The sequence below is a fragment of the Bubalus kerabau genome, chromosome 1, assembly GCF_029407905.1.
Source record: "Bubalus kerabau isolate K-KA32 ecotype Philippines breed swamp buffalo chromosome 1, PCC_UOA_SB_1v2, whole genome shotgun sequence".
In the NCBI taxonomy this organism is placed as follows: Eukaryota; Metazoa; Chordata; class Mammalia; order Artiodactyla; family Bovidae; genus Bubalus; species Bubalus kerabau.
The window spans coordinates 25641548-25655166 of record NC_073624.1 but is presented as its reverse complement, the minus strand read 5'-3'; the positions used below and the strand labels follow the sequence as shown (position 1 = coordinate 25655166).

The 13619-nt window shown below is 43.6% G+C and overlaps 1 protein-coding gene across 1 annotated transcript in view; it reads left to right on the top strand.

Annotated features, from left to right (window-relative positions):
* Nucleotides 1-13619, top strand: part of GRIN2B (glutamate ionotropic receptor NMDA type subunit 2B) — a 347257-nt gene that overhangs the window by 249050 nt on the left and 84588 nt on the right. The gene's annotated exons all lie outside the window — the stretch shown is intronic.

Here is a 13619-nt window from a genome sequence, read left to right as displayed (position 1 = left end):
TAATCAAAAGAATGTGTGTAGCAATTTGCCACTGAGAATAATTAGGCCCTTCATCACGAGAGAATCACAGCCTCTCAGACAGGAAGGCACATTTGCAGGCATCTGATGGGAGCCCCTCATTTACTGATGAGGATACAGTCCAGGCTGGCAGAGGTTAGGTAATTCACCCAAGGTCACATGCCGAATGGCAGAGATGGAACTCGGAGCCAAGACCTTGCCCTCCCCACCCAAGGACCCCTCAGCAGGGCAGAGGGTGTGAATGACTGATTCCCAGGGAAGAAAAGTAAAACTAGGTACTGACTTCTACATTCAAAACAATGAGACTTTTTTTTTTAGAAAGAAAGTTATGTTTTAAGCAATGATTTTGATTATTTAATTTGACTCGTAAGGTCAAATTACAGACTTGAATTGCCAAAAATGTCACAAAGTCTACCTGAGTGACCCCAGATTCTGAAGAGAAGAGAGGCTTCTCTTTTCTAAACATCATTAAAGCACCTGCACGTACACTTCTCTTGACAAGTAAACACATAAAAGCTAAGTCTTGTGCTGGGCCCAGCCCTGGACCCACTTCTAGTTAAGACTGTCATCAATGACTTGGATGCAGCAACAGCATACTCATTAAGTTCATGGATGAGACTGAATCTAAAGTGGAGGCTAAAGCCTTGGGGGATGCGATTAGAATTGGAAATGATCTCAACAAATTGGACGAGTAATCAGAAGCTAACAGGATGAAGTTCAGCTAAGACAAGGGCAGAGGGAAGTTGAGGACTCAGAGAAAATAAAGACAAGAAAACTCTGAGATGTGGACATGGCAGGTCAGGCTGAGAACTACCAGAAGGTATGTGGGCTACAGAGAACCTGGAAATAAACACGATGCTGTTGTGGAGCATGAAGTTACATGGTTACAGAGGTCACCATGTGCAGCAATGCAAGTCAGTGTCTATCTGTGGATCCTACGTTTTATGGAAAGGAGAATGGAGTCTGAAGTTTTTGTGGGATGTTTATGCCCTGCACTGATCTTCTTACAATAGAATTATGTCCACCAAAAAGTAATCTGGAGTAAGAGCCTGTGGTTAATATTGCTCGCAAATTTTAAAACCTTTGGCTAAAAAAAAGAAAAAAAAAAAAAAACATTATCTTCGTTATCTGGGCAGGTAGTGAGTGTGGCCCTTACCTATAAGGTAGACTCCTCAGTTACACATTTGGTTCCTGTGGGTATAGGGCAACCTGGCCATTCTTTGATTCTAAGCTCCTCATTTTTCACAGATAATTCAGAATGGTCCAGAAGTATTTAATATTGTTGGTCTCACCATTATTTAAAATCAGCATGTCACTGAGGTGCTTAAACGCTTTGTCTGTGTGCAGTATTCTGTGATGTCTAAATTCTTCCCACGTAAGGGTGGACTCAGAATAGAAAAGTCAGCCAAAGGGAACCCATAACACAGTGAGGGGGACGAGATGAGCTGGATTCTGAGCCAGGAGCAGAGATGACAGCTAGGAGAGGAACAGAGAGAAGGGTAGAATTCACAACAGCAAGAAAGCAGACAGGACGGAAGTGGGGGTTTTGTCCTACTTCCTTACTAAGCCCTGAATTGAATTTACACACATTATCTCGTGTAATATTCAGATCTAGACATGAATACCGTTGATAAACATACTTTACCAATGAGAAGACTGAGGGAAGGGGGTCACACTGAAGGAACATTGAGTCTAAGCCCAGTTTTTGAACCAGGTTTGTGTGACATCAATCAGATCAGATCACATCAGATCAGTCGCTCAGTCATGTCCGACTCTTTGCGACCCCATGAATCACAGCACGCCAGGCCTCCCTGTCCAACTCCCGGAGTTCACCCAGACTCACGTCCATCGAGTCAGTGATGCCATCCAGCCATCTCATCCTCTGTCGTCCCCTTCTCCTCCTGCCCCTAATCCCTCCCAGCATCAGAGTCTTTTCCAATGAGTCAACTCTTCGCATGAGGTGGCCAAAGTACTGGAGTTTCAGCTTCAACATCAGTCCTTCCAATGAACACCCAGGACTGATCTCCTTTAGGATGGATTGATTGGATCTCCTTGCAGTCCAAGGGACTTTCAAGAGTCTTTTCCAACACCACAGTTCAAAAGCATCAATTCTTCGGCGCTCAGCCTTCTTCACAGTCCAACTCTCACATCCATACATGACCACAGGAAAAACCATAGCCTTGACTAGACGAACCTTTGTTGGCAAAGTAATGTCTCTGCTTTTGAATATGCTATCTAGGTTGGTCATAACTTTCCTTCCAAGGAGTAAGCATCTTTTAATTTCATGGCTGCAGTCACCATCTGCAATGATTTTGGAGCCCAGAAAAATAAAGTCTGACACTGTTTCCACTGTTTCCCCATCTATTTCCCATGAAGTGGTGGGACCGGATGCCATGATCTTCATTTTCTGAATGTTGAGCTTTAAGCCAACTTTTTCACTCTCCACTTTCACTTTCATCAAGAGGCTTTTGAGTTCCTCTTCACTTTCTGCCATAACGGTGGTGTCATCTCCATACCTGAGGTTATTGATATTTCTCCTGGCAATCTTGATTCCAGCTTGTGTTTCTTCCACTCCAGTATTTCTCATGATGTACTCTGCATATAAGTTAAATAAGCACGGTGACAATATATAGCCTTGACGTACTCCTTTTCCTATTTGGAACCAGTCTGTTGTTCCATGTCCAGTTCTAACTCTTGCTTCCTGACCTGCATACAAATTTCTCAAGAGGCAGATCAGGTGGTCTGGTATTCCCATCTCTTTCAGAATTTTCCACAGTTTATTGTGATCCACACAGTCAAAGGCTTTGGCATAGTCAATAAAGCAGAAATAGATGTTTTTTGGAACTCTCTTGCTTTTTCTATGATCCAGTGGATGTTGGCAATTTGATGTGTGGTTCCTCTGCCTTTTCTAAAACCAGCTTGAACATCAGGAAGTTCACAGTTCACATATTTAAAACCAACTGCTATTGTGTCTGTGCTCAGTCATGTCTGACTCTTTGCGACCCCATGGACTGTAGCCCACCAGGCTCCTCTGTCTGTGGGGACTCTCCAGGCAAGAATACTGGAGTGAGTCGCCATTTCCTTCTCCAGGGGGTCTTCCCAACCCAGGGATTAAACCCAAGTCTCATGTCTCCTGTATTGACAGGTAGATTCTTTACCACTATGCCACCTGGGAAGCCCCAAAACTGAACTAATTGGCCCTTAAAAATATAAAAGAGGGAGAGCAGGGTGAAGAAAAGATTGTGGCAAATTTAAAAGTGAAGGAGAGAAAGATGAAAGGAGAAAATGACTAGAGAAAAATAGAGCAGGGATAGAAAGGAGATACGGTAGGGGGAGATAGATTAAGACATGGAAGGAAAGGAGGCCTCAGTGAAATGAGGGGAGGGAGGTGTGAAACCCCAGCAGAGGATGTGGTGTGCGTCTGACAAGCACGTTCTAAATGTTGATCAGGACATCCTTCTTCCAAGACGCACTGCACTTTTCCAATCTCCCCAGAGAACTGGATCCCGTGGAAAACTACAGACTCCACAGGAATTAAAGAGAACCTGGTGAGTGTCTGTTGGAAAGTAAGAGGATGATTAAAAAGACGGTAAATGGAACACGTGTGGCAACTTAAAAGGAAATGGGACATTGGAGCCTTGAGAAGTGACCTATTAATGGTTGCCAGGTATGAAAAAGCTGTTAACACAGACTGCCCAAAACCACAGGAGTTAACCGGTGTTAGAGCAGACCTCCTCCCTCTCTATGAATACAGTGACAGCTTTTACTGCCTCTGCTGCTGCAGAATCTTTTGATTTTCATGACCCATCCAAGGCACTTTCCGGCACTGGGATCTGCTCCTGACTGGCGGCCATGGTGTGTGGATCAAGAAGCATTGTTCCTGAGATTTCACTGGGACCTTGAGTAGGATAGGCGTGATCAGAACCAGGACTTGCCTGGTGGCTCAATGATTAAGATTTTGTCTTCCAGTGCCGGGGGTACAGGTTTGATTCCTGGTCAGGGAACTAAGATCCCACATGCAGCAGGGTGTGGCCAAAAAAGTTTGAAAAAAAAAAGGAACCAGAGTGCCTTCCCTGGGAAGAATTGTGGCTTTTGGGGTTGAATGTTGACACTACAACTTTTGGCTCAGTGCCCTTGGGCAAATTGCTCAATGTTCCTAAACATCAGTTCTCTCTTCAGTAAAAAGGAGAAAATATAGCTTACCTGGCTGGGTATGTAGACCTTCCTCAGGTACAGGAGATTGAAGGTATTCCATAAATGCTATCCTTCATTTCCTGTTTCCTTCCCTTGGGGGTACAACAAAGGGGAAGAGAATGCCTCCCCTTCATCATCACCTGTCATAAGCAGGGGAGTTAAGAGTAGGGAAAGAAGAGGGGTCACATTCTATACCCAGAAAATTCACACTCATTCCATTTCATAGACAGAGGTAGGATGGGGCTTGCCATCCTGTGGTCACCAGGAGCTCAGTTCTCAGTGTGACATGACTTACAAGAAGCTCACTCCACTCTCACTTGCCAAGTGGTTCTTCAGTGTTAAAAGCTGATATCTGTGCTCTGTTACTGGTATTATTAAAGATGGACCATTATGAAATGAGAGTTCAAGCACCCTTCCATAAAATGAGTTGGACTCCTACACTCTGGAGATGTGTTTAACTTGCAAATTAAGGAGACCCTTTCTTGTGATGACTCAGATGGTAAAGAATCAGCCTACAATGCAGGAGACCTGAGTTCAATCCCTGAGTTGGGAAGATCACTGGAGAAGGGAATGGCAACCCACTGCAGTATGCTTGCCTGGAAATTCCCATAGACAGAGGGGCCTGGTGTGCTACACTCCATGGGGTCACAAAGAGTTGGACACAACTGAACGACTACACTTTCACTTTTTCACTTTTTTTCTTGTGCTATTGACAGAGGACTAGATTGAAAGCTACAAAGCTCAGCTCCACTATCATTGAAAAGCATGACTTTCCCTCTAAGATGTTACTTTCTTTCATCAGTGTCAGTGCCCAGTGATTGCCTCTGCCAATAACTCCTTCTGCCTGCATATACCTGTCTATCAATGTTCATTCACCATGATACTATATATGCTTATGGACATATCTTGGCCTTGGCTTCAGTTCAGTTCAGTCGCTCAGTCATATCCGACTCTTTGCGACCCCATGAATCGCAGCATGCCAGGCCTCCCTGTCCATCACCAACTCCTGGAGTTCACCCAGACTCACGTCCATCGAGTCAGTGATGCCATCCAGCCATCTCATTCTCTGTCGTCCCCTTCTCCTCCTGCCCCCAATCCCTCCCAGCATCAGAGTCTTTTCCAATGAGTCAACTCTTTGCATGAGGTGGCCAAAGTACTGGAGTTTCAGCTTCAGCATCATTCCCTCCAAAGAAATCCCAGGGCTGATCTCCTTTAGAATGGACTGGTTGGATCTCCTTGCAGTCCAAGGGACTCTAAAGAGTCTTCTCCAACACCACAGTTCAAAGGCGTCAATTCTTCAGCGCTCAGCCTTCTTCACAGTCCAACTCTCACATCCATACATGACCACAGGAAAAACCATAGCCTTGACTAGACGAACCTTTGTTGGCAAAGTAATGTCTCTGCTTTTGAATATGCTATCTAGGTTGGTCATAACTTTCCTTCCAAGGAGTAAGCCTCTTTTAATTTCATGGCTGCAGTCAACATCTGCAGTGATTTTGGAGCCCAGAAAAATAAAGTCTGGCACTGTTTCCACTGTTTCCCCATCTATTTCCCATGAAGTGATGGGACCAGATACCATGATCTTCGTTTTCTGGATGTTGAACTTTAAGCCAACTTTTTCACTCTCCACTTTCACTTTCATCAAGAGGCTCTTTAGTTCCTCTTCACTTTCTGCCATAAGGGTGGTATCATCTGCATATCTGAGGTTATTGATATTTCTCCCAGCAATCTTGATTCCAGCTTGTGTTTCTTCCACTCCAGTATTTCTCATGATGTACTCTGCATATAAGTTAAATAAGCACGGTGACAATATACAGCCTTGACGTACTCCTTTTCCTATTTGGAACCAGTCTGTTGTTCCATGTCCAGTTCTAACTCTTGCTTCCTGACCTGCATACAAATTTCTCAAGAGGCAGATCAGGTGGTCTGGTATTCCCATCTCTTTCAGAATTTTCCACAGTTTATTGTGATCCACACAGTCAAAGGCTTTGGCATAGTCAATAAAGCAGAAATAGATGTTTTTCTGGAACTCTCTTGCTTTTTCCATGATCCAGCGGATGTTGGCAATTTGATCTCTGGTTCCTCTGCCTTTTCTAAAACCAGCTTGAACATCAGGAATTTCACGGTTCACATATTACTCCTTACCAAAAAAAAAATTGTCATCATCGTCACTGAGTTCAAGTCCTTTAAATCTATTATTGTCATTTCCCAGTATTGTGGGAAACCTTGTACTAGTTTCTTTTGAGGTTTTTTGTTGTTTTTGTTAGTTGTTTTTTTTTTTTTTCCAGTTATCTTGTATACCATACTCTAGAAAACAGGGTCAAGGGAGATGTCCTTGTCTGGCAAGTTTGTTTTGTGTACTTAAGCCATTGGAGATGGTCTTTTGCTCAGTTTCCTTGGGCAGATCTTGTTTATCCCTTTGTTTTCTCTTACATCGTCTTTGGCTTAGGTCAAGGAGTACATAATTCTCACCATCTGGGACAGTGGAAAGATGACAGCAGGTCTCTCTGAAGAGTAGAAGCCTTCCTTTCCATTTGAGTGGGAAATCTGATCTTGGGTCTTTTAAATCCCGTTTGCCAGTCAGATCTGTATACTTATTTACAGGTCAGTAACCCTTGGACTGCAAGGAGATCCAACCAGTCCATTCTAAAGGAGATCAGCCCTAGGTGTTCTTTAGAAGGAATGATGCTAAAGCTGAAACTCCAGTACTTTGGCCACCCCATGCAAAGAGTTGACTCATTGGAAAAGACTCTGATGCTGGGAGGGATTGGGGGCAGGAGGAGAAGGGGATGACAGATGATGAGATGGCTGGATGGCATCACCGATTCGATGGACGTGAGTTTGAGTGAACTCCGGGAGATGGTGATGGACAGGGCGGCCTGGCGTGCTGCGATTCATGGGGTCGCAAAGAGTTGGACACGACTGACTGACTGAACTGAACTGAACTGACTGACATCATTTTGGCCTCAACTCTTCAAAAAGCTCTGTTTGAGTCAGTGATACAATTTACTGATGCCTCTTGGACTTCAGTGATTTGGCACCCAAAGTAGAAGGGAAAAGGAAAAGAGTACTGAAATATTTATTTGATGGACTATGTGAACAGGCATCTTCATATGTCCAGCTTCTATGTATATTAAGGATCTACTAACCTAAACAGGGAGGAAAACTAGTAAACCTTTTCATCAGGGTCCCATTTACACTTAGGTTGTGAAGGATAATGGTTTCTTAGCTTAGATAAGGCTCAGTGTCGTGATTATTGTTTTGAGAAAATGCTGACTAAGCCATGAACCATTTCTTGCTGCAGATGCAAAATGTATGGAAATTCTGACATTTCCTTTCACTGATGGATGCCAGAACTTTACCAAAGATGGAACATCTCATTGAAAAGGACTCACTGATGTTTTTCCTAAGGAAATGTACACAGATGCACAATTCATTTTTTCATTGTCCTTTTCTATGCACATATCTTTTTTAACCTGCTCAGTGTGGGCCATGAGTGTCATGACCAGAAATAGACAAAGAGGAGTGTGAGCATAATTATGAATGGAATTTCTTCCCCCAGGTTTCAACTTAAACCTCAGTTGCTCAGGGAAGCCATCCCTGTGCCCTCAAGTCTGTAACTTAGCACCTCTTCTTGTGCATGACTCTGCCACCCTACCTTTCCTTGTTAGCTTTCAGAATGCATTAATTTCTTGTCCATGACCTGTATTTTTTATTGAAGTACAGTTAATTTACAATGTTGTTATGCATGTTTATCCCAAACTCCTAATTTATCCCCTGCCCCCTCTGCTATCTCTTTTGGTAACCGTAAGCTTATTTTTTATGATATTTCTGTTTTTGAATAAGTTCATTTCTATCATTTTTTTTAGTTTCCAAGTGATATCATTTGACATTTGTCTTTGTCTGACTTACTTCACTTAATATGATAACCTCTAGGTCTGTCTGTGTTGCTAAATATGGCATTATTTCATTCCTTTTTATGGCTGACTAATATTCAACTGTACAAGGTCTCAATAGATGGTGTCATCATTCACCCATGGCCCAGAACCCAAACCTCAGAGTCACCTTTTGTTCCTCTCTTTCTCTCCATCTCATATCATGTGTCAGCAAGTCCTGTCATCTTTACCTTCTAAATGTATCCTGAAACTAACCAATTCACACTCCTTCTATTACACCACACTCCCTCTATTACTCCACCATCTCCTCACTTGACATCTCCATCTACTCTTGCCGCCCATAGTCAGTGCTCTATGTAACAGCCACAGTGATACATTCAAAACAGAACATTTCTTGTCAGCGACTTGCTCAGAACCCTGCAACAGCTGTCCATCAAACACAGATGGTCCAAACCCTCACTACATGGTCCCACCAGACTCATTTCCTGCCACTCTTCCATCAGATTCTCCAGCTCCTGTCATATTGGCCAACCTCCTGTCCCTTAAACACTCCAAGGAAGATGCCATTGCAAGATTGATGCCCTTTCAGAATTCCACCTGAAATTCTCCTCCTTTAGGTATTCACCGGACCCTCACTTCATACAAGTGTCTGCCCAAATGCCACCTCTTTGGAGAAAACCTCCCTGACCACCCTGTGTCCCATCACACACCTTCCTCTTTCCCACATTTAATTTTCTTAATAGCACGTCTCTCCAACTGACCCTCTATTATAAGTTTGCCTACTGTCTGTCTCCCTCACTGGAGTGTAAACTTCTGGTGGGCAGGGAGTGGATTGTTCACCTCTGTCCTCAGAACCTAGAAAAGTGCCTGTGTTCTAAGTGGTGTATAGTTGTTGAATGAAGGAATGAACAAAACAGTTCTAATTATAACTGTTGGTATATGGAAGTTTTTTCCTGAGCTTGCGTTTCCACCATCAAATGCCAGAGGTGTAAAATATCTTCCCCAGCATAACGCATGGGAACTCAAGCACATACTCATTTCCTCTCTGCCGCTGTCTAGGTGAAGCAGAATGTCTTCCTTAAAGCAAGCAAACGGCTAGATTCAGGGCACCAAGTTAAAGAGCCCAGGTTCACAAGTTTGCCAGTTCTTCTGTACTCACACTCAATCTTTTGATGACTTACATCTGCTGTTTCCAGCAGACGATGAGTGTCTGTTGATTCCAATTAGACAATTATCTTTGCAAAAAAGCAGCAGGTGGGGGGAGGTGTTGCAAGCCCAGATGTGCGCTGCTTTTCTATCTTCTTCTGCTCCTCCCTGTACCCTGAGCTAATAAAGTTGTGTCTGGGAAAGTGCTGGCAGGGTAGTGAGGGGGAAAAATGAGATAGGTATCTGGTCTTTGCCCAGAGGGAGCTCTTAAGGAGCATCTATTGATTTCCCTTCTTTGTAGAAAATAGGAAAAAGTGCAAATGGCCCTCTCTCCATTTCCAGTCCATCTTTAGTCCTGCAGACTGTTTCATCATCCTGCACTCTTCCATGTGAAGAGATTTGTTTTCTCATATTTCTCTACACTCTGTGGCTTTTTTTAACTTTTTATTTTGAATATAGCTGATTAACAATATTGTGATAGTTTCAGGTAGACAGCAATGGAACTCAGCCATGTATCTATGTATCCATTCTCCCCCTAACTCTCCTCCCATCCATGCTGCTACATAACACTGAGCAGAGTTCCCCATGCTAACAATAGGACCTTGTTGGTTTTCCATCTTAAATACGGCAATGTGGACACATCCATCCAAGCCTCCCTAACTAACCCTTCCCCCCATCCTTCCCCCCTGGTAACCATAAGCTTGTTCTCTAAGTCTGTGAGTCTCTTTCTGTTTTGTAAATATGTTCATTTGTATGATTTCTTTTAGATTCCACATATAAGGGATATCGTATGATATTTCTATTTCTCTGACTTACTTCACTCAATATGACAATCTCTACATCCGTCCATGTTGCTGCAAATGACATGCACCCCAGTGTTCATTGCAGCACTGTTTATAATGGCCAAGACATGAAAGCAACCTAAATGTCCATCGACAGGTGAATGGATAAAGAAGATGTATATATACACAATGGAATATTACTCAGCCTTTAAGAAGAATGAAATAATGCCATTTGCCTCTGAATTTTTAAATCTCCTTTTAGCATTAACATCCCATCAGGTCCCAGAACACACATTCATTCAGTGTCCTGCCTCACTGGACCACTCTTGGCCTAGGCACCAAAATGAAATCCATCACTTCCTGATAAGTGCCAACACAGAAGTGTTTTTCAAGCATTGGCATTAAGTAATGAGTTGCTGGCTGAAAAGAGGGATGTAAAGATGTCAAAGAAGCATCATAATAGTACCCATCCCTGGTGTGGACTGTACTGAATGGTATTCCCTAGAGGTTTGGGAAAATCCATGAAGTAGCCATAAGTACAGCTAACGAGATCTTCAAAATTCGGGATAGAGGGGACATGTGTACACCCATGGCTGATTCATGTAAATGTATGGCAAAAACCACTGCAGTATTGTAAATTAATTAGCCTCCAATTAAAATAAATAAATTAATAAAAAAAATAAAACATGAAAATGGGAAGCAACGAAACAAGACCATGATATATAGAGCAAGCGTTTACCAATCTCCCTACACCTGAGCCTCACACTCCCTCCCCAACCATATTCAGTATGGCAGAGGGTGTCACTGTTTAACAAAATGTGTTTGCTCTTCATCTTAGGGGCATAGAACTGGACTCTCTTTTCCAGATTCTCTTATAGTTAGGCGTGGCCATGTGACTAATGGCCCACCAATGCAACATGAACAGAAGCAATGGGTGTCATAAAATCCTCCCCACAAGCTCAACTCTGCTCCTTCTGTCTCTGTCTGGCTGCAAGGGAAACACTTCCAAGGATCTTGAAAGCCTCCTGTTGAAGATAGAAGAGTCCCCACTGGCCCCAAATACCTACATGGAGGAGGCTTCTCTGGCCTCCTTGGTGCAGTTACGTGAATTAGAAATGGGATTCTATTGTGTTGGAGTTATAAAACACTTAAGAGATTATTTGTTACAGAGCTGATACACCAGATGCTGTAAGGTGCTTTTCAGTATGTATGTTTCTTTTTCCTCCATTTTATTGTGCCATCAGCCCTCCATATCTTTGGGTCCTGTGTCCTCAGATTCAACCAGGATTGAATCCAGCCAGCTGGGGTTGTTGAACCCACAAATGTGGACCCTGCAGGTATGAGGCCCAACTCAGGGGCTTGAGCATTCACAGATATGGTATCTTTGGTGGACTCTGGAACCATTTCCCAGTGGACCCTGGGGCACATCTGTAAGCTTCTTGAAAGCAGAATCTGTGTGAAGTGTCTTCAATATCCCCCATGGGGTCTCACACACAGCCTGGCAGAGCCCACGTGATCAATAAAGAGGTGTTGGTCAGAGAGCTTATCTCTGCGTTTTATTGTAGGGTGAGTTAAAACATGAGTAGGAACATGGCCAAATCATATGGGCTTTTCATTTTGCTTAGAAATCCGTCTTGGGGATGAAGGATCCCTTCTGTATGTACAGGAGCTCAGAACTGACATGGTCAGCGAAGTGTGACACACATTTTTTATTATCCCTAAATGGATTATCTGCTGTGACCTGGCTCTTCCATCATCTCAGCATATTCCTCTTGTCAACAGCTGTGTGGTAGGCGCTGAGAAGGGCCCTGAGCCAAGGGAGGATGAGAAACAAGTTGGGGAGAGTATTTGGGGATGAGTGCTGGTGTCATTGACTGGTGTGGGTTGTGAATACATCATGCAAGCAGATAAAATGTTATCTTTTTACTATTATATGAATTTCCTTATTATCTATTATGAGACATAATCAAGGGTTGAAATAGAAATATTAAAGTTAATAGCAGGTAGGGTACTGAAATAATCCCTATCGTATGCAAAACTGGAGCTTTAATCAAAGCAGGAATGTATCAGTTTGACATCACAGCTCTTCAAGGGAAGAAAAGGCATTTTATTTTCAGCAGTTAGCTGTAGCCAGGCAGGTGACACACGGTAAGTATAAAAATCCTCATTGAAGACAGACATTATGTGTTTTGCCCTGCGGTCCGTGATTCGTCCAAGGAAAACCCAGCCATCCTTCATCCTCAGTTGCAGGGCTCAGTGTCCTCATGAGCCTCTTACTGCCATCCGCACCCACTCTACTTCCTGCTGCTAAAGACCCACTTTTGAAAATTGATGCTCTAAATCAGTGGTTCTTTAACATCAGTGTGCTTCAGGTATGTTATAACCCAGATTTCTGAGTTCCACCCCCTGCCCCCACAGTTGCTGATTCATGGGGTCTGTAGTGAAGCCTGAGAACATGCCTTGTTAACAAGCTCCCAAGTGATGCTTATGCAGCTGCCATGTGGACTACATTTTGAGCATCAGTGGTGTAAATTCCCTCAACTTCACTTCCTGTTAACAAAGGCATGCCCAAGTGTGACAGCCTGACAAAGGGAAGGATCCCAGGTTCTGAGAAATGCCTTTCCCTTAAAGCCAGATCGAATCTGTGGATGCAGAGTGAGGCTGCTCAGGGCAACTGAGATGTCCACTACCACCACTGGCCCCCACTGGCTCTCTCCTTTGCTTCCCCATGTCTGTTCCCGAGTTGCCCCCTTAGTAAAATGAAGAGGCCACCAGAGATGCTGTTGTTGTTGTTCAGTTGCTAAGTCGTGTCCGACTCTTTGTGACCCCATGGACTATAGCACGCCAGGCTTCCCTGTCCTTCACCATCTCCCGGAGTTTCCTCAGACTCATGTCCATTGATTCGGTGATGCCATCCAGCCATCTCACCATAGATGAGTGGGCCTCAATCATGCTGCATGTGGGAATCTTCTTGGGAGATTGTTAATAATACTGTGTTTAGACTACATCCTGAAATTCCAAGATTGAGGTTGGGGACAGGGCCCAAGAATCAGCATTTTTTATGGGGCTAAGTCTTTATTGAAATCTGTTACAATACTACTTCTGTTTTATTTTTTGGATTTTTGGCTGCAAGGCATGTGAGATCTTAGTTCCCCGACCAGGGATCGAACCTGAAACCCCTGCATTGGAAGGTGAAGTCTTAACCACTGGGCCACCAGGAAAGTCCCAGGGATCACCATTTTAATAGCTTTACAGGTGATTTTCACACACAGCCTGGTTGAAAAGCACTGAATCTCTCTAGATCATTTCCAGATCTAAGAGTCTACCCTTACCACCTCCACCCCTTCATGGAATCTCACCTGGTCTCTCCATCCCTCCACTCTCTGCCCAGTCCCAAGCCTCAAGCCTCCCTGACTCTCTGCCCTGACCCCTCGCTATCTTTCCCTATGTACTTTATGTTCTATTCACTGGGTGACATGAACGCACTGCATACCTCATTAACTTCCTCTGCTTAATTAGGCAGAGGACAAGTCCCAAACAACTGCAGAATGCATGGAAATTCACTGACAGAAGCATAAACAAT